Source organism: Tiliqua scincoides, chromosome 12, assembly GCF_035046505.1.
Source record: "Tiliqua scincoides isolate rTilSci1 chromosome 12, rTilSci1.hap2, whole genome shotgun sequence".
In the NCBI taxonomy this organism is placed as follows: Eukaryota; Metazoa; Chordata; class Lepidosauria; order Squamata; family Scincidae; genus Tiliqua; species Tiliqua scincoides.
Genome location: NC_089832.1, coordinates 11,365,753 through 11,385,756, shown reverse-complemented (window position 1 = coordinate 11,385,756; position 20,004 = coordinate 11,365,753). Strand labels below are relative to the sequence as shown.

General features: G+C 43.9%; 1 pseudogene; it reads right to left on the bottom strand.

Moving 5' to 3' along the window:
* Positions 1-18,557: 18,557 nt before the first annotated feature.
* On the bottom strand, positions 18,558-18,674 carry LOC136663439 (5S ribosomal RNA; annotated as a pseudogene).
* Positions 18,675-20,004: the final 1,330 nt, after the last annotated feature.

Below are 20,004 nucleotides of genomic sequence, written 5' to 3'. Positions count from 1 at the left end.
TGCTTCCTCGAAGTAAACAATATAAAGTATTAAAAAAGATTCATGAAAATACTCATGGGAGAGCTAAAAAAATAGCTGACCTTGTGCTTAAACAATTCATATCTCCTGGACTTCATGAAACTGCTAGACGAATAGTAGAAAGTTGTTATTACTGTCAGCAATGTAATCCAAAAGAGAAATCTCAAGTAAAAACCCCAGGTAGGTGACCTTAGGCTCATAGGCCTATGCAGCATATTCAGATTGATTTTACTAAACTAGTACCTTCAAAAAGGAAGAAGTATCTGCTTGTAATAGTAGATCAATTAACTAGATAAGTAAAAGCTTTTCCTGTAAAACAAGCTGATGCAGTGACTGTGTGTAAGTTAATTTTTAATAAAATTGACCCTAAATTTGGCCCACCTACCATCTTAGACTCGGATCAAGGGTCACATTTCACTGCTAAAATATGCACATTATTGACTAAAGCTATAGGTACCAGGTGGGCTTACCATACACCTCATCACCCAGCCTCGTCAGGGCAGGTCGAAAAGATGAACTATACTTTAAAAAATATTCTAACAAAGCTATGTATAGAGCTTAAGATGAAATGGACAAAAGTTTTGCCATTAGCTTTGTACATTATTCGAACCCTGCCTAACAAGAGGACAAGGTTATCACCTTATGAACTCTTATTTAGACGTGTTCCTCCTACCCTAATGCCATTAACCTCTATTTCGAAAGACTGTAAAGTTAGTAGGTTAAATAAGGAGACTTATAAGTATGTGAAAGCTTTGCAACGACATCTAGTGACTTTGCATAAATATGCCGCTCAATCGCAGTCATTACCTTTGTGAGAAGCTGTCCATTCTATCTCCCCAGGTAATTTCGTTTGAGTGAAATCCTACAAGAAAGCATCGTTGCGTCCTAAGTAACAAGGTCCCTTTGAAACCCTGTTAGTAAGTCCGACTGCAGCTCGAGTGAAGGAACTTCCTATGTAGATTCATCACACCAGAGTCAAGAAGTGCACAGCAGAAGAAATCTGCACTGACGAAACAACGAGGAGCAACGCAGCTCACTGACCGGCAAGGTGAGCCAGAAGTTGCTGACAGCGCAGGAGCAACGCAGCCTGACCGACCCGAAAGGCAGGCCAGAAGTTAAACTTTGAGTAACTAAACTTTCAATAACTTTAATTGCACTTTAAATGACTAAACTTTAAATGACTTGCTATCCTTTTAAGAAGCCTGAAGTACCTTCAACAGAGGAACTTTTCTAGTGTCCATTTCCAAAAGAAATGAGGGAGATTTTTAAGGTTTACTTGTATTGATATATCTTCTTATGTAAACTAATGTATCTGTGTTACTCAAGTAATGTATATTGATCTCTAAGATTGGTTCTCAGGCCTACAACTATGGATACAGACTTTGGTTGTGCAGTTCTCTGCTCACGCAGATAAGAAGGAATGTGTTTTTCAGCTTTTAGACTGTGGCTGGTAGCCAGGGACTTTTGTAAGGGAACATTCAGGATCATGTCAGACAGGACTAGGGCGCAATGATCCAAGTTTATGAGTTCTGGAAGTTTGGAAAGTCCCAAGAAGCCAAACTGCGTCATGGTTGTTATGGACAGTTGTTTTCCTACTGTTATAAGAGTGATCACAAAAGGGGGAGGTACAAGGGGTATGGTCTTGTCCTTGACAAGTCTGTTCGAGCCTGTTAGAAAATAAACCATCTGAAAGAGAGCAACTCTTGATTTTTTATTTCGGCTCCTAATTGGAAACAAAGAAATCCAAATTCTTTCTATCAGCCTCCATGGTACTGAGAACGCCCTCTGGAGGTGGGGATGGGTGCCTATGGGAGCATAGCTCTGGAGGTTCCATGTTAGGCTGACTTCACAGGTTTGGGACCTGAAGAATATAATGTGTGCATATGTATCTCTAGTTTTATATGTTACAATACATAGAAATTAGGATCCAATGATTGTATGGAATTATGATCAAATGGAGAAGGAAAGGGCCCCAAACTGCTGCATTCAACCCCATTGATGAGCTGGATCTGCCTTCACCCACCAAATCCAGATTTGGTCCCTATCTCTGACACAATTAACACAATTAACACAATGATATACCAAGTTGCAGTCTACATATTAAATGTAAATGTGTAGCAAAATCTACCTGTTTTCACTTTCCCAGAGCTTGACCACTTGGTAAGAAAAGAAAAAAGCAGGCAAACAGGTATATCTATAATCAAAGAAAGCAAATTAATGTGTCCATTCAAGCCATTGCGATAGACAGAGTTCCTCTCCGCTGGCGATCAAAATTCTCTTTTGCATTCATTCCTGCAGTGCACATCCGATAGCCTTTGTTATTGTAATTTATACACTGATTCCAAAAACACTGAACAATAAAGCCAATTATTTGAGATGCCAAAGTGGCTGATAGAGAATGACAGAAGAAAATGTGCATAAATTGATTAACCTGCCATTAAAATGATGCATTGTCTCAAAGTAAGAAAGAAAACAAAATCTAGTATACAAATAAACTTGATGAGCAATAAAACTAAAAAGGCTTAATGAATTAAAAGGGTTTTGTGGCTCCTCTGCAGTCATATTCTTTTTGGGTGAGCTGAGCAGCAGAATATGGTAACTGAAGGTATGCTGGAGCTCTGTGTTTCTTCCCCACTCAAAAAATATCTGAATTTTTTTGAAAAACAATTTTATTTTGAATGCACAATTATGCTTCTACTTTTCCTTCCTCGGGGAAACCAAAAGCAGCTCACAAGCAAAACTCATAAAATCATACTTTTAAAACCCCAAAGCATCGAGGACTATGCAAAGAAGTGTAAATCTCACATATATTGAGAGCCAGTGTGGAGTACTGGGTAAGATTTATTTATTTTTCATGTTTTTATACTGCTCTCCCTCCAAGGAGCTCAGGTGGTATACATAGTTTCCCCCTCCTTTTGTCCTCACAACGACCCTATGAGGTAGGAGTGGCTGAGAGATAGTGCCTGGCCCAAGATCACCCAGTAAGCTTCATGACTGAGCAGGGATTTGAACCTGGATCTTCCAGGTTGAAGTCCAGCTCCCAAACCACTACACCATACTGGCTCTAGTTCACTTGGGGTTTCACTAAATTCACTAGTTCACTTGGAGATTGATGAATGTGTGGGATAGGGCTGATAGGGGGTTCATCTCCCCTATCATCATGTTGGCAACCTTCAGTCTCGAAAGAATATGGTATCACGCTCTGAAAGGTGGTTCTGGAACAGTGTCTAGTGTGGCTGAAAAGGCCAATTCGGGAGTGACAATCCCTTCCACACCGGGAGCAAGTGCAGTCTGTCCCTGGTCTGTCTCCCTGGCTATGGGCCTTCCTTCTTTGCCTCTTTGCCTCAGACTGTTGGCCAAGTGTCTCTTCAAACTGGGAAAGGCCATGCTGCACAGCCTGCCTCCAAGTGGGCCGCTCAGAGGCCAAGGTTTCCCACTTGTTGAGGTCCACTCCTAAGGCCTTCAGATCCCTCTTGCAGATGTCCTTGTATCGCAGCTGTGGTCTTCCTGTAGGGCGCTTTCCTTGCACAAGTTCTCCATAGAGGAGATCCTTTGGGATCCGGCCATCATCCATTCTCACGACATGACTGAGCCAACTGTGTTGTTTGGAACTTTGTCCTGCCAGGTGATGCCGAGAATGCGTCGGAGGCAGCGCATGTGGAAAGCATTCAGTTTCCTCTCCTGTTGTGAGTGAAGAGTCCATGACTCGCTGCAGTACAGAAGTGTACTCAGGACCCAAGCTCTGTAGACCTGGAGACATCTCCATCTGATAGGGGACATCTCCCCTATCAGCCCTATCCCTATTTCCACTAATGTCGTCCATTAGCTCAAGCTTGGGTGATAACTACATACATGGACCCGAGCATAGATGATGAATTGCATGCATTGGCCCAATCTGTGTATCCTCCTCTACCTTCTGTTTTCAAGGGTACCAGATCATCAGAGTACAGGAGATTATGATCATTTGGGTGCATATATGTAAGCTTGTGCATATGGATGTTGGGAGTAAGGCCAGCTTGCATGACCTCAGTCAGTCCACTCATGAAAGGGAAGGGCTGCATGGCACCTACTTTGCAGAGATTCATGTTTAATCTGCGGCAGCAATGCCAGGTCAGTTTGGAAAAGACCCCCTACCCGAAGCCCTATTGCCAGGCAATAGTGTATAGCAGTGTTTTTCAATCTTTTTCATCTCATGGTGCACTGACAAGGTGCTAAATTTGCCAAGGCACACCATCAGTTTTTTGACCATTGACAAGACATAGCATGCTGCTGGTAGGGGGCTCAAATCCCCCAATTGCCCTACTAATAAATTACCCTCCCCAAAGTCACATGGCACACCTGCGGACCATCCGCGGCACACCAGTGTGCCATGGCACAGTGGCTGAAAATTGCTGGTGTACAGGCTAGTGTAGGCAATATAGGGCGCAATCCTAACCCCTTATGTCAGTGCTTTCCAGCACTGACATAAGGGCAATGCAGCTCCTAGGTAAGGAAACAAACATTCCCTTGCTTTGAGGAGGCCTCCATGAGTGACACCCAACTGCAGGAGGCAGCACATGTCCCATTGGCACCGCTACACCAGTGCTGGAAAGCACTGACATAAGGGGTTAGAATTGCACCCATAGAGGAGCAGGGCCACAGCTCAGCATGGCACTTTTGTATGTTCACTTAGCTGTCTTGGACTAAACACTAAATTTGAACTGGGATACCCTACTCTGAGATTATGCTTTCTGGGTGACAGGACCAGCTGTTTTCTCTCCATCTAGTTAAACTTGCAGGGTTGTTGTACTGATAAGCCCCTTTGTACACCTGCTCTCAACTCACTGCAGGAAGGGCCGGACAAGCGTCATAAATTACAGCGCCCAAGCATGCAAACAGGACCTCTTGCAATATAGCAGAAGAGCATACTAAACTACACCCAGAATTGCCAACGTTCAAGTAACCACTACAAATGCTTTATGTGGATACAGTTAGCTGGCTAGAAGCTTCATCTACTGATCTCTTGAGCATCAATCTGCACAAGAGCAGACGAAGCTGGGTTCCTCTCAGCAAGCACCAGGTCTATAAAGAACCCTCTGACTGTATTCAGCAGTCTAGCTCAGTGTTTCTCAAACTGTGGGTCGAGAACTACTAGGTGGGTCAAGCCAATTTCAGGTGGGTCCTCATTCATTTCAACATGTATTTTATTTTTAAACTATTCAACTTGATGCTACCATGGTATGTGACTGTTTTGGGGAAAATGTTGCATATCCGTACTTTTAAGGCTACTATGTATATACTTTGAACAATGATAGTCAATGTGATTTACTCCTGGGTAAGTTTAAATAGGATTGCAGCCTTTGGGATGTTTGGGGAATTATTTTTAAACAGATCAGCAACTGCTTGGGAGGGTTCTTCTTTATTTTAAATAATTTTTATACTTTAAATTTTTAATTTACTTAATGAGTTAGATTTTGTCACATGGGGGTGTTAAAAATTTTCCTGCTTGATGATGTCACTTTCAGGTTAATGACATCACTGCCATGACATCAATTTCAGGTTAATGACATCACTTCCAGTGGTTCCCGGCAGATTGTCATGTTAAAAAGTGGGTCCCAGCCCTAAAAAGTTTAAGAACCACTGGTCTAGCTTGTAAGTGGTCCTGTTCTGTTTCTGCTCAGCATCTCTTCTGTGGTACCTGATTTAATTCAATTGTTTTGATCATTCCCCACTCTTCAAATACTGGTATGTTATTTTTTCTCTACCTGGTACTCATTTATATCCTGTTTTTGGACATGGGTGTATTACTCTCTGCCTTCACTCTGCGTCATTTTACTTTTTGTTATCAGATGCAACCAAGCACCAAATGGCTTTCTTGAAGCCAGTCAATAGTCCATCTCCCTGATTGTTCAAAATATGTTGAATAAATAATGCAGTGTGAGCTTTATACCCTTGTTGCTTGTCCCACCGATGCCGAAATTTGTAAAAATGCTCTGTTCATATTGCATTGTGTCCCCAGATTCCTCCACACTCATTTTGCATAAACAGCTTTTAAAAAAAAATCCCCCCCTCAAATTATCTGTAATTGTTGCTTTTCTTAATTAATTGCACAATGAACTTTAATAGTGCAGTCATTTTCAGAATTGTTTAATTCTGTCTTCCTCTTAATTTATTAATGAACCTGCAGTCTCCCTGGAGTTTCTTCCTTGATATATATGTTAAAAGCCGAACTCCTTAAACTAAAATTAATCTATTTTCTTCTTTATCTTGCCTTGTAAGATACAACAAGAGAGCCAATTTGTTTTCCTTCTCATTACTTCTTCAACCAGCTCTCTTGTTCTGTGCTTCCCTTGTTGGCTCCAGCTTCCCTTCAGATCTTTGATGATTAAGAGCAAGCAGGTCACAGAACTGTTCGGTTTTCTCTCCTTTTGTTCATAACAGTTTGGAATATGAAACCTGGGAGCGAGGGGAGGGAAGCACAAGCGCCATCAACAAGTGTGTGAACACCACCCTGAACCAGCGAAAAATGACATAATAATTATTTCTATATAAATTCTTTACAGTTGGAGTTTACTTTTTCCCACCCACATATTAATGTGCACCATGGCTGCTTTAAATCAGGTTACTTGCTTGCAACAGTAGATACAAATGTGCATGTAGGAGTCATGGTTGCCCTTGTTGTGTGCTGCCTCTTTAACAGGCAAACACAGAAGGCCTCAGGATGAGAATGGCCATGTGTGAAAGTGCTGGGATAACAATCTCAGGACACAGTCCTAACCAACTTTTCAGCACCAAGGTAACGACAATGCAGCTCCGAGGTAAGGAAACAAACATTCCCTTACCTTGAGGAGGACTCCTTGACTGCCTCCAACTGCAGGAAGCAGCAAATGCCCCATTGGCATAGCTGGAAAGCTGGTTAGGATTTGGGCCTTAGTTTTGCGGTAGAAACAGTGTAAATAGTTAGCCCTGTATGTTCTTCTTAAGGGCTGCATTGCCCTAGTTCCAGATAGTTGAGAGAAACTAGGGATAGTCTGGACGTAAGGGATTTGTGTGTGTGTGTTTCTTTGTTTTTCAGCAATCTAAGTTTATGCACAGGGCTTTTCCACTAAATTGTTAACAGAGATGTGTTGTGTGCTTCTTTTCTCACATCTTCAAGAGCAGTAGGGTATAAATTTCACTTCTAGAGCTTTGTACAACACAGACTGGAACTAATCTGTGGAACTCATTGCCACAGGACATGGTGATGGCACCTGACCTAGATGCCTTTAGAAAGGGATTGAACAGATTTATGGAGGTAGGGTTATAAGCCATGATGGCTATATGCAACCTCCTTTAGAAGTAGGCTATCTCTGAATGCCAAATACAAGGCTGTGGCAAGAGGATGCAGGTGTCTTGTGTGCTCCCTGAAGCATTTGGGGGACCTCTGTGAGATACAGGAAACTAGACTAGATGGTCCTTTGGTCTGATCCAGCAGGGCTTTTCTTAGCTTCTTAGGTTCTTTATGCTTTGGATGCAGAAGGTTTCAGGTTTGGTCTTTGGTATCATCTACAGGAAGGGCTGGGAAAGAGAAATAAGACTGAACCATGGGATTTCGAACATCTCCTCCTCCCACCAAGGCAAACCTTTTAAATGGGAATTCTTGCATTTGATATACAGTGTTGTCCCCCCCCCCCCAGTATCCTACTGACAAGAAACACATGCTTTGTTAGTACTGAGAATATGTTCGTTCTTAACATACTCTAGATTGATGATACCTTTGGCACGGTCATGAGAAACGAGAGCAATGTTGACTATGAGAAATGTGAGACTTCCCTTGAATGCCTTCCAAGAAGACATTAGCTAGCCACAAGGTCCCAAAGGACAGAATTCTGACAACTTGCATAATGTAGAGTTGAGAAGACAGTGCAGCAGAAACTGGGATGTAGTTGTTTCAGCTCAAGAGAGATGGGAAGCTACATTGTCAAAGAATATTTGGTACAGAATGCTATAATTGGAATAGGGAGGTGACGTGTAAGGTTGGCAGCATCAATATCGCTAGAATTTGGGGTCATCTATCCAAAGACATTGATTGGCAGTAGATTCATGAAAAAGAAAAAAAAAAAAGAGTTCTCTTTCATACAGTGCAGTATTAATTGTGGTACTATTTCAAATGGCATTAAAAGGGGATTTGATAAATTCATGGAGATTGAGTCCATCAATGGTCATCAAAATGACTATATGCTACCTTCAGATACATTGGAAGCTTCCTCATATTAAAACCAGATTATCAAGGTCACTGTTGTCAACTGAGACTGGTGGTCTCTGTGGTTTCAGATAAGACCATTAATCTATCCTAGCTGGAGATGCCAGGGATTGAACCAGGGAACTTTTGCATGCAAAAAAGCACCTGCTGTACCGCTTAGCCACAGTCTTTGCCTTAAAGTGAAGAGGTTTAGAGGCAGTATGTCAGTAAATCCCAGTTGCCAAAGACCAACAGCGAGGAAAGGCTTTCGTCATGCCATGCCCTGATGCAACTGAGTGGTCACTTTGGAAAGTGGTTTCCTGGACTTAGATGAACCTTTGGTCTAATCCTTCTTCCATGCTTTCGATATCTTTTTTTCTAGATAAACAAAAAGTCAGCCATAATTTGGCTGTTGGGAGCATGTTATGGTGTCACTTGTTCCCTTTTCCTGTGCACAGTGATTTTCTCCTCCAGTTCCTGATTCATTTTGCTATCGAAGGCATTAAGCACTAATTTGGTTCCAAATCAAAGTTAGAAACCAGCTGGAAATTGTGATTTCAGATTTTGCTTTGGAGGTAAACTGTGGTTAGGGATTAGCCCTGGGTTTCAGAAGGCCCTCTTCTATCTGGTGGCCCCATAGAGAGTCACTTGTTCCCTTCACATGAGAGCTATGGTATGAAATACATAGGTATGAAATACATAGGTATTTTCTTGGATCATCGATAGGTAGAGATTTTTGAAAATGGTGTTATTTATTTTACTCATAAATAAACCCATTGTGTTCAATAAGTCTTGGGATATAATCCTACCTTACTCACTGGAAGCAAATACCTAGCAATGGGTCCTTCTGGATTCCTGACAACTCCTTGCCACAGGAAGTAATGTTGGTGTCTTGCCTAGATGCCTTTAAAAGGGGATTGGACAGATTTCTAGAAGAAAAGTCCATCACATGTTACAAACTGTGAATGGGTTTGTGCAACCTCCTGATTTTAGAAGTAGGGGACCTCAGAAGGCCAGGTGCAAGGGAGTGGCACTAGGATGCAGGTATTTTGTTGTCTTGTGTGCTCCCTAAGGCATCTGGGAGCACTGGGCTACTGTGAGATCCAGGAAGCTGGACTAGATGGGCCTTTGGCCTGATTCAGTGGGGATGTTCTTATGTTCTTCTGCCCAACAATGCAGTTCCTTGATGCCAGCCATTGTGGTGACCATAATTTGCCTGATTGTATCGCAGCAGACAATGGTGACTTTCCATAAACCAAGACATGGAACATCGTACTCAGCTCCTCAAATGGCAATGTCTGTGCTTGCACCTTTCTTTCTGACATGCCTTGCCATTAAGGTAGTGATGCAAATCACACTTTTATGGGTGATACCGATGAAAATGTCAGCTGATTGCCAAGTCCTCTGAATACTCTTGGTAATAAATAACAATCTGATAGAATGGCAAAGTAAGATGCACTCCACTCCAGTAAATTAAAAGCTAACAACCCTCAAGCTCTAGCTTTTATGTTTGGCAAAGAAAAGTAAAAACAACTCAAGGAGATACTAAACAAATTCATGGATGGGACTGTTATGATTCTATTTGTGGGCTCCCCAGAAGTTTCTGGTTCACCTTTGTTGGACAAAGAATACCAACCAAACTGATGCTTGGTTTGACCCAACAAGGCAGATGTGATGTTCTTAGGATGTGGCAGGAGTTGATGAAGTCGTGAGCAATGTGGAAAGAGTGAGTAAAGGGAAAGTAGCATTTCTCTCCCCCAAACAACAGAACTTGAGGCCACTCGAGAAGATTGTTTTGCGGCAGGTTGAGGATCAAGAAAAACATTTCTTCATGCAATGCAGCAATGTGATTGAGTTTTGAGTGACTGTGTACGGATAGTTCTTCTCTGTCTTCACAGACTACTGTGCCGATAAGGACAGAAACCTGGAGGGAATCCCCGTGTGACTTTCTTGATTTTTTCATTTCTACACCACTACTGGAGCTGGAAGGAGGAAAGAATCTTGTTTCAATGGAGAAAGATCAATAGCAGACAAAGATTTGCTCGGCAACTTTTCCTACCATTTAGAATGACTGTGATCCCTTCTGGCTTTCTTTGCTTGTAGGTAGGGAGCCTGCAAAATTCTCAATAAGCAGATCCAGGCTACTCTTGCTTGGTGAATGAAGATGTGATCCTTTATGTGATCCTTTGGCACAGGATGTGAAAATAAAATGACCTGAAACTAAAATGATAGTTTTCTGAATCTCAGAGAAAGGGGGGGGGGCAGTGCCCAATGGTCAAGGAAAAAAAATCTCCAACCAGATACAATACAAGAAGATGTATCTCCAGTGGGCAGAATGAAGAGTAAATGACCCCAAATCATCATTATAATGCAAAATAAAATGGATTCAAAATTGAATGGTAATATTGCAAACTTAAAAACAACAACAACAACAAAAACTATATATTAACATAATACAATGACAGCCCAATCCTACCTAAATCTCGACGTGATAATACTGAGATGTTAGAGTGGGCTATGCTGTATCCCACAGGGATTTTTGATTGCCAGAGGTCTTATTGTGGTAATGGAACATTTGTACCCTTGCTCTGGATTAAGCCCCAACAGCCATAAAGGATCATCTAAGACCAGTGCCAGCAATATTGACTGAGAAGGGGATTGACTGGGAAGGGGATTTCATACAACATGAAGCAGAGGCAAATGAATTGAGTGGAATATGAAATCTGTGGGATTAGTCTAGTTAGCCTGAAAGCATTGCAGGTAGGAAGATAGCAGTGGCCTAAGTTTGGGTCAAATTGTTTTATACTTGCCTAAGTTAGTGAATTGCCAGTCTCTGGTTGGTTGGGGGGGGGGGTCTGTGCACAGGTGTATGTCTTTCCACAGAGGTTATGGTGTGGATCATTTCTTTGGAGTCGGGGGCAAATAGCAAGCTTTGTCACAACAGTGAGATTGTCCCCATGTATCATGCTTTATACCACAGTAGTTTTTTCTCAAACTTGGAACCCACTAGATGGGTCACAAGCCAATTTTAGGTGTGTCGCATAGCACCTAGCTCAGTCGCCACTGAAAATACAGAGCTGAAAATACAGAGCACAGAGCTGCTGGCAGGGTGGCTTCCTGGTGGAAGAGAGGCCTGAATAGATGGGAAGATAGGATGCTGGAAAGGCAGGGAGGGCTGTGTGGTTGGAGAAGAATCCCAGTCTGCATTCTGCTTTGACTTCTGAGGTGGAATAATTTGAATTCCAAGAGCTATGGAGAATAACAGCATGAGCGCACTGTGTGATGGGACTTTTGGCTGATCATGGCTGAGGTTTGAAGCCTACTTTCATGATGTCACTTTTTGCCGTGACATCACTTCCAGGTTAATGACATCACTTTTGATGGGTCCCAACAGACTGTTACTCTAAAAAGTGGATCCCAGAGCTAAAAAGTTTGAAAACCACTACTTTACGGGATGCCAGAGCATGGCAGAACAGGCAGCAGTTTCCATTTATAGAACATTGAAATAATAGGCATGTGATCGGGATGGATATTTTGCAACCACAACTCTATTGCAAAGCAGCGCAGGCTGAAGGAGATTGTAGTTTGCCTTCTATTCTTCTCCAATTCAAACACTGGGGGGAAAAAATGCACAAGGGAAAAGAATAATGAAACCGGAAATTTTTTTTCTAGGCTGGCTGGCAGATAGGACCAGAAAAAGCACAAGGCAAAAGAACTGCTATACTATTACAGCAGAACACCACTAGGAACAATTGCAGTGCAGTTCTAATTCTGGTAAGGTCGGGGGAGGTCAGCTTCAACCTGGCACTGCAACGGAGCACACTCTCTGGCTGCAGGCTGAATGTGAAGCAGGGACTCTTGAGCCGAGAGCAGTCGGAGATGAAAGTGTTGCAGCGCAAGAGACGACAAAGCCACCATAATCGAGCGCTTGAAACTTTAAGTGCTGCGATTGTAAGAGAACTGGTTGGAAGCAACACTCTGTGGTCAAATGAAGGGCTGCGCTGTCCACGGCACATCGATCGCTTGGAAATGAGCACCTGTATTGGAGGGCAGAAGAGAGTCCGTTGACTGCAGCCAACCGGAAAGCTGCAGAAGGGCCATAGCTCAGTGGCAGAGTGTGTACTTTACAGAAGGTTCTCTGTTCAGTTGGTGCTGTTGGGCATTGACCCCTCCCCCAGCTAAGCATCCTGCAGTCCTATCCACACTTAACTAGGAGTAAGCCCTGTTGACTATAATGGGTCAGCAGGATAGTGCAGGACGGGGAGAAGGAATGCTCTTCATTCCAGTGTCTGCTCTTAGGCAAGCAACAGACAGGGTTAAGACCAGTGCTGGTTCCCTGAGGCTACCCGGATTGGGGCTTGACCTGACTTGACAGTTGTTGTTGGCATCCCTCAGTCTCAGAAGACTATGGTATCACGCTCTGAATGGTAGTTCTGTAACAGAGTGTCCTCTCCAGTGCGCGAAGCCTGGGTACCTGACTTGACACAGGGATGGAATTGTAATGCCCACCTTTGTGGTTGCCTGCAGTGGTGGCACTAGGGTTTGCACCACCCAGTGCGGGACGTCAGTGCGTCATCCCTATGATGGACCTCCTCCCATGCAGTGGGCTGGGCCACACCCGGGCAATGGGAGTGGTGATATACCATTGCCTCTCCTCCTGCTGTTTATTTTACTATAATCTTTGATAGAGTAGAGCTATTTCAACGCCGTTTGTTTCATTGCATTCTGCATGAAATTACACATTGATTGATATATAACATGGTGGTATTATTCAAAAATATCAAGATTTTAAAAATTTTGGCAAGTAGTGGTGTCACCCCCCCCCAGGTGTGTCACCCAGTGTGGCCGGCACCTTCCCCTAATCACGCCACTGGTTACCTGACTCAGAGTGGGCTGTGCAATTTAGCTTCCTTGATCCTCTTTCCAGGGGTTGGCATTGAAGAACCTAGGAGAGGGCTGTGGGTGAACCAGGGTGAACCACTTTAGTGAAGGCACCTAACTTGGAGGAGATATCAGGACCTGCTGCAGCTACCAATTGCTGCCCAGCACTATAAGTCTAAATAAATCACAGCCCTGTTTTCTTCCTGTTTGTGTCTTGTGTGTTATGGGGGGGATACCTGGGCAATGGGAGGTGTCTGAGTAGACATGCGTAGGAGTTGTTGTAAACAAAGGGGGGTATGGGAGCTTAGGGTTCTTGGTTTTCGAACCCTAAAACCCTCAAGGCCCCTTGCCTAGTAGTACTGCCACCACCCTGTACGTGCCAGTGCCTCAGTCCAGGGACACTGAGACCCTCTCGGCTTAATGCTATCCTTTGCAGGTGCTGAGCTCTTTTTAATTAAAGCCTCAGTCCTCAAGTTACTAGACCTCAATGGGTACTGGGTAGCTTGCTGAACGGCTAGATAGGATTCTGAACCTTTGTCCCCAACAGTCAATGAAACAACTTAGTAAAAGATATTTTAGTTCATTAGGTACATAAGGTTACACACTCTACAATAAATCAGCAAATGCTAGAGGCATAAACATCTAGGAAACATATCAGCAATAAAATAATAAAGCTAGCTGGCTATCTCTATTAATACCTATCTCTCACCTGGGTCAGTTACTCTTGTAGATCTCTTAGCTCCAGGGCTATCTATGGGGCCAGGTGCCCATGATGGACAATGGAGCTCACATGTATGCAGGATGTTGCACCCAAAAACTCTGTTCAAGAAGGCCCCCCCACACCCCCTGGGCACTCATTATTATACTAATATTATGCTAATAGTACTAAGGTGACTTCATACTTATTAGACTGTCCGATCAGAACCCTTAAGGAACAGAACCTTCTCGAAGTTGGCCTGGTTGCTAAGCCCTCATAGTTCTTACCCCTCCAACTGAAGATCCACAGCTGCACTCAATCACCCTTGATAAGGCACCTCTCTGTCTGCTAAGGTGCTAAACATTCCAGTTGGTTGTAATTCTTGTTATCTGTCCTTCCTGGCCAGCAAACGAGAGACAACAAATCCTTATGAATATTTACTCACATTCCTGCAGCTGGGAACTGCTAGCAACTTCTCGGTTACACTGTCTTAGTTTGGTTCAGGCTTCTCATGCCAACCTAGGCTTAACATGTACTTATTCACGACAGGAGTGAGGCTCTCACAGTAGTCAACAAGCTACCTCCAGGAAGCCCAAGCAGGACAAGATGAAATCCCCCTCTCCCACCCATTGCAGTTCTGCAACAGGTATTCAGAGATGTCCTGCCTCTGAACCTGGAGGATGCATTTAGCCATCATGGCGAGTAGCCACTGATAGTCCTGCCAATGGGCCATGTACACTTGCAGGTCGTCACTGAATATTTCACAGGCCAAGCAATGAACTTGCATGTGTGTATCAGCCTCCAGTCTCTTACAAGTGAAGGAATAAAACAGTAGGAAATTAACATTTTGAAAGAACATGAGAGAGGGGGGAAGAGGGAGGGAGAGACTGCAAGGAGCTAAGACCCAGGGAGGCAATTACACATTTTGCAATGGTCAAAATGAGCATTAGTTTTTCACTTCATTGGGTTGCTGGAGTTGACACAAAGGACACCTTGATGCATTTTTGAGAAAGCAGCCCAGTGCAGGGAACAGTCATCTGTGACTCCGGCATTAGAAAATTAGGAAGATTATTGAAGAGCTCTTTAAAAAAGATGGATTAATATTTTCAATGCAAGTAAGTGTTCCTCCTCTAGGGCATTTGTTTAGTCAAATGAAGCAAGAAAGAAATGAGGTAATAGAACTATTTGTCACTTGCACGGTTTAAGTGGGGGAGAGAGAGTTGAAATTATGAATTTTTTTGGCACCGCAAATGCATTTTACTAATAAAAAAAATGCTTGGTGATCTTTAAGAGAACACTTTAGAACAGGCTGATTTTCTACTCGTGCCAAAGAAACTTGACTTAGCCATAAAAAATGTACAGTAAAGAAATTAGGTAGATATGTATCTCGTTTATGGAAAATATTAGCCTTTGCTGCAAGGACTTCGAGTCAGATGACATGCCCCCAAATTTCCCAAATGACTCAGTTGCAAATGGTGGGTTTCTTTTAAACCCCTTCAAGAGAAATCATTTTCTCTCTTAAGTCAGCCTGCTATTAAGCCTGTTGAATTATGCTGTTCCCAGTTTGGGATGGTGCATTAATATGCGTGGGATTTTCAGATACTCTGTAATGCTCGATTAATAGGCATCAATCATGGAGCCTCTCCTGTGCCCTAACGCGTCTCAAGTCATGCTCCTTTTTCTGCTGCTGTTGAAGATATGGCTTTGCCGCTGTGGTTTTGCTATCTTTTTTTTATTATTTAATAAAAGTCATGTGTCTGGGTTCTTGTTACTTTGATCACGTTCAGAGATGACAGGAAACTGGGATGCTTTGAGTTGTTGGGAAGGCAGGCTAAATAAGTCTGTAATTATTCTGTAAAATAAAGAGTTTATAGTATGAAGGAGCACAGCTATGCAGGCCTCTTGGACCTGACATGTGGGTCTGGGCTAGGAACAGCCCCAAGTTTCAACAGGCCCCAGCAAATTGCCTTCCATGGCTCCTTCTGCTTAGGTTTGTGCTGGGCTATAATCGGGCAGTTTCCATTTAAAGATGGAATGAGAGCTTGCACAAACAGGAACAACAGTTGTTAAATCCATGGCGGCTGGTATCCCCCCCCCCCAAAAGAAAAAAAATACAGTGAGGAGATACTCTAAAGATGCCCTGCCATTCTCCTTCCCTTTCTGTTCCTTCACTTTTCCTTTGCAGGAGACTAAGGAGGAACAGCTTGCCTCCTGGTGCATTGGTGGAGAGCACCCTAATTAGGGTGACCAGCGACTTGGTCCTATGAGTGGCTGCAGTGGGTACTCTCATGGTGGCAGGGGTGGAAGAAGGGTACCCAAACACCCATAGTCTCTGCACCCTAATGTACCACCTGAGATGACTTCTTCAGTGCAGCTCCTGGGCAGGTCAGCCCTGGAAATCACTGGGATGTCCTGGAATGCCTTCATGTATTTGAAGGGTCACCTGGAATTGTGGCTGCTCCAGTGCAAGGCTGGCTGCAGCCCTGTGCATGCCCCCCAAAAGTCACTGGGCATATGGGCATAGAGCAGGGGTGCCCAAACCCCGGCCCAGGGGCCTCTTGCGGCCCTCGGGGGCTCCCAATCTGGCCTGCAGGGAGCTCCCAGTCTCCAGTGAGCCTATGATCTTCTGGAGACTTGCTGGAGCCCATGCTGGCCCGATGCAACTACTCTCAGCATGAAGATGACTGTTCGACCTCTCACCTGAGCTGTGGGACAAGGGCTCCCTCCACTACTTGCTGTTTCACATCTGTGATGCAGCAGTGGCAGCGAAGGAAAGGCTGGCCTTGCTTTGTGCAAGGCCTTTTATAGATCTTGAGCTACTGCAAGACCTTCATTTGTATAAGTTCAATCTCTAATACATTCATTTATGTAAATTTATTCAAATTTTAAATGTTAATTAATTTTTCCCCTGGCCCCGACACAGTGTCAGAAAGATGATGTGGCCCTCCTGCCAAAATGTTTGGACACCCCTGGCATAGAGGGATCACACAGGGATCAGCAGTGGGTACTGAGTGCCCAGCAGCTGCTCAATGACACCAACCCCTGACATCATTTGTGCTCCACATGTATATTCTTCCAACAATGCATTGCTAGGGGGTGAGGGGGGGTGTGCATGGGGGGGGCAACACCACTACTGACCAGGATTTTTAAAATCTTGGTATTTTCGAATAATGCCATCATGTTATATGTCATTGAATGTGTAATTTTGTGTAGAATGCAATGAAATAAACTGTGTCAACATTTCTCTATTCTATCAAAAGTTATAACCAAAACACGAGCGGGGATGAGGCAATGGTGCATCACCATGCCCACTACCCAGGATGTTGTCCTTCCCCTTATATGGGAGGAAGGAGGTCCATCATAGGGGTGACATGCTGGTCTCCCGCACTGGGTGACACAAATCCTAGTGACACCTCTGCCTTCTACTAAGGACACACACACACACACACACACACACACACACACACACACACACACACACACAAGTTAGTGGTTTGTTTCTGGTAAGATAGGATTCCAGCCTAAGTCTCACTGAACACAACAGATTTACTTCTGAGTAAAATAAATAACACCATTCTCAAACACCTCTAACCATAGTTTCCTTCAACACCTCTCTTTTATCCAGCAAGGTGGTTTGTTTGCACACTAGTCATGCTAATGTATAAATTTAAGGAGATTTTCAGGAAGGTCAAAACAAAAACAAAACAGTTGGGGAGAATTTGGTTGGTTGGGACTGCAGTATGTGATGGCAGGAGGGGAAAGAGTTAAACTCCCCTCTCCATAAGTTGTGATTCCAGTCAGGATTAGGTCCTTACAGCTGTTGCTGTTTTTATTTATTTGCATTAAGGAGACATACTTAGAGGTGTAAGGATGCTTCTTTAAAAGGTATGCAGATGGGCATCAAGCTTGATCCTGAGTTCCAGGGGAAAAAAACTGGCCATAATTAAGACCCTACAGAAGGTTCTGAGATCCACAGGATCTCTACATGCTGGCTGGCTGGCTGGCTGGCTCTCTCTCCCTCTTTCCCCTAAGCAATATAAAAAAGTCGGTTGCCATGGAAACCTGGCAGTTAATTTTCTGTTAAGTACCGGTCTTGCAAAATCCAGAAAGCACAGCAGCTGAAATACATTTTGGGGACAATTCTGTGAAATTAGGAATTAGCTTCATGGGATTTGGACCAATGCAATGGTAAGAAAATGAAGCTGTGGATTCCTAAAGAGCACCAAATGCCCCCCACCCACATTTCCAAGTCAAATATTTCACTAAGGTGAGTGAGGGTATTTTGTTTTTTAAAGAGATACTTTCCTTAAGAATATATCAGGCTTTCAACCATCTTTCCTAATTCTCTTCTGTATATAGAATGAGGGGAAGCATCTGGGGTTGGCCAGGCTGGGCAATCGGTGGGGGGAGGGGGTGGGGGATGTATGGATCATGTCCGGGAAGGGAGTGGGCACTGAATCCCAGCCCCCTTCCCAGACCTGATCCCATAGCACAGGTTCACATGAACCTAAGCAATCTATTTATCTGGTGCAGGTCAAAGTAGACATCCCCCCCACCCGCACCATGAAGGTTTACCCCAGGTAATCATACCCTTATCCACTGGATGCAGTAGCCATTTACATTCTGCTGGGGAAGGGGGAGAAGGTCTGGGCTCCTAGTGATATAGGAAGAAGATGACCACTTCCCATCACACCAGTAGCATAGCTAGAAGGGGGGCCAAAAGATGGTTGGCAACCTTCAGTCTCGAAAAACTATGGTATAAGCCTACAGCACCAGGTATTCCCAGGCGGTCTCCCTTCCAAGTACTAACCAGGCCTGACCCTGCTTAGCTTCTAAGATCAGACGAGATTGGGCATGTGCAGGGTAACAGTTGCTGCCAGGGGGGCTAAAATGGTAAGTATTACAGGTACCACAACATACTGTGTAAGTGGCCCCTCCCAGCTGGAGCCATTCTGGGCTCATACACACAACACACACAGCAACACAAGGCACTTGCTGAACCCAACAGTGTGTATTGCTTACCAGAATGGCTTCAACAGCGAGTGGGAGGGGCCACTTACATGGCACTTTGAGGTGCCTGCAGTATTTACTGTTTTGCCCCCCCCCCCCCGCTAGCTATGGTACTGCATCACACACCACCAGTAAGCCTAGTATGCATGTGGAAACCCAGCGTGCCATTGTGGGGCAACTGCAGGACTTTGACTCTGGGTGTACAACAATCCAGCGTTGGTGTACGGAATGGTGAGTTCCTTGTGTCCCATTTCGTGATGCTTTCTGCATGGAAAAAGCTTGAGTAGACAGCGTATAATACCAGGCTGGTACGTTTGCTGTTGACAAATTAAATACCTTTCCCATGTACTTTCAGGAGAATGTATAGCTATTGATCCCCAGAACTGAAACTTTGGTCAATTTTCTTGAGCCTTAACAGGCCCTGAGAGGAATTAGTTAAGAAGAAAGGGGGGCAAAAAAGACTGTTTGCTTCTAGTCAGAGCCCAAGAGAAATGGAGGCAGATTTCTGGGTGGAAAACATTTTATTGTAATTAGACTGATCATTCTCCTTTTATTTTATTATGGATATTTAATCATCCTAAACCTAATTCTCTTCTTGTGCACTGGGGCTTTGGATAATTCAGACCCGGCCATTTGCTACAGCGATGTGAGTCGCTGCCAGTGTTTTAACAATGGACAACTCAAAACGTGCGTCCCTTCAGGCAGCGAGAGTCTAGACACCCGCACTTTTGAAAAGGACACGGCTGCTGCATGGCCCAGATGCTTTGCAGCCAGTTCTGGAGCCCACTGGAAGCCTTTTTTCTTTGTCTTTTCATTTCAGGGCAAATACTGCAATATTCCCCCCTTGCCTCCCGATGTGTGCTTAAAAGTAAGCCTGCGTGGGCCAATGATGTCATAGAAAGTTTGAGTTAGAAGGTACCTTAGAGGTCATCTAGTCCAACCCTGTTCAGTGTAGGCACTGCTACAGGTGGCCATCTAGCCTTGAAAACTTACAACAAGGAAGAACCCACAATTGCACAAAGCAGACTATTCAAATGTCAGGCACGTCTCACAGTTGATGAATTCTTCCTCATGTCTAGCCTCAGTACCTCATGGGTTCTAATCCTGCCCTCAGGAGCCACAGAAAGTCTGTCCTGTCTCCTCTAAATAAGAATATATTTCTTCATGCAGTGAGTAATTAATCTGTGGAACTCCTTGC